This window comes from Echinops telfairi, unplaced genomic scaffold (assembly GCF_000313985.2).
Source record: "Echinops telfairi isolate 266 unplaced genomic scaffold, ASM31398v2 ScPeMD7_7453;HRSCAF=8491, whole genome shotgun sequence".
In the NCBI taxonomy this organism is placed as follows: domain Eukaryota; kingdom Metazoa; phylum Chordata; class Mammalia; order Afrosoricida; family Tenrecidae; genus Echinops; species Echinops telfairi.
In genome coordinates, this window is record NW_022111353.1 from 1,278,841 (window position 1) to 1,279,915 (window position 1,075).

Genomic DNA, 1,075 nt, shown 5'->3' on the forward strand with positions numbered 1-1,075 from the left:
TTGAGGTGAGCACTCCTTACAGGACAGGGATTAGGATGTTAAATCTAAAAAGGGCTCTACAGGGTGATGAGGAGACAGTTTAGTGATGAGGCCTAGCAGAAATCAGATTAGCCCACGGATGGCTTGGATGAAGATGAGGAGAGACTTCAATGCTGTTCCGTGCCGGTTCCAGGGTAAATGTTGACTGAAGACCATTTTGTGTGGGGATTTGTATTAAAGCTAGGATTTTCCATTTTCTTCTTATTTTATCAGTGTGCACCCAAAGACAATTTGGTATAGCAGAAATTGCCATGGAGAAAATGGGAAATCCCACCTGAGATTAGGACCCTCCAGAACCCTTTGCACATTTTTTGAAGAGTGAGACACATTCATTCATTCATTCACTCAATCTGCGGACTTGTCATCGATTTCCCCCAAAATCCTAGTCCTTGCTTTCCAGGAGTCTGGCATTTCTGAGGGAAACTAAATCGGCAACACACACACACTGAGTTCTCACAGAGATGCTTCCAGAAGGGATTGTGCTTCTGCTGAAGCAGAGCAGCTGACAAACAATTATTGCAGGAGAGTAAAAACTCCCCCAGCTGGTGGACCAGACTGGATATATTTCCAGGTTGAAAGGATTTCCTCAGAATTGGTTAAGTAACGGAAACGCCCAGTAGGTTGGTGAGGTCCTATTAGCATCAACAGGTGGGGCTATCGAAGAGGCTGCAGCCCCTCTGAGTGCAAATCTGGGCCCCGACATGAAAAAATGTATCTTTTTAATTGAGAGTTGATGCAGATTATCACATCATTCCATAGTTCAATCATGTCTGGTAGTATTGCACAGCTGCTGCCACAATCAGTTTCCAAACTTTGATTTCCTCCCTGGACTCCTGGACATCTTCTCTCTGTTACCCACCATTTTTTCCCCTATACATTTCTTGCCCTCATTATTCCCAAAATTCGCTTTCCTCTTGGGTTCCTGGAATCAGCTCATTTTCCTTTTTTCCCCTCCCCCTCCCTTCCTCCTCCCCTCTCCCCCATGCACCCTTGATAATTTATAAATTATTATTGTATCTTATATTACACTGCCTGG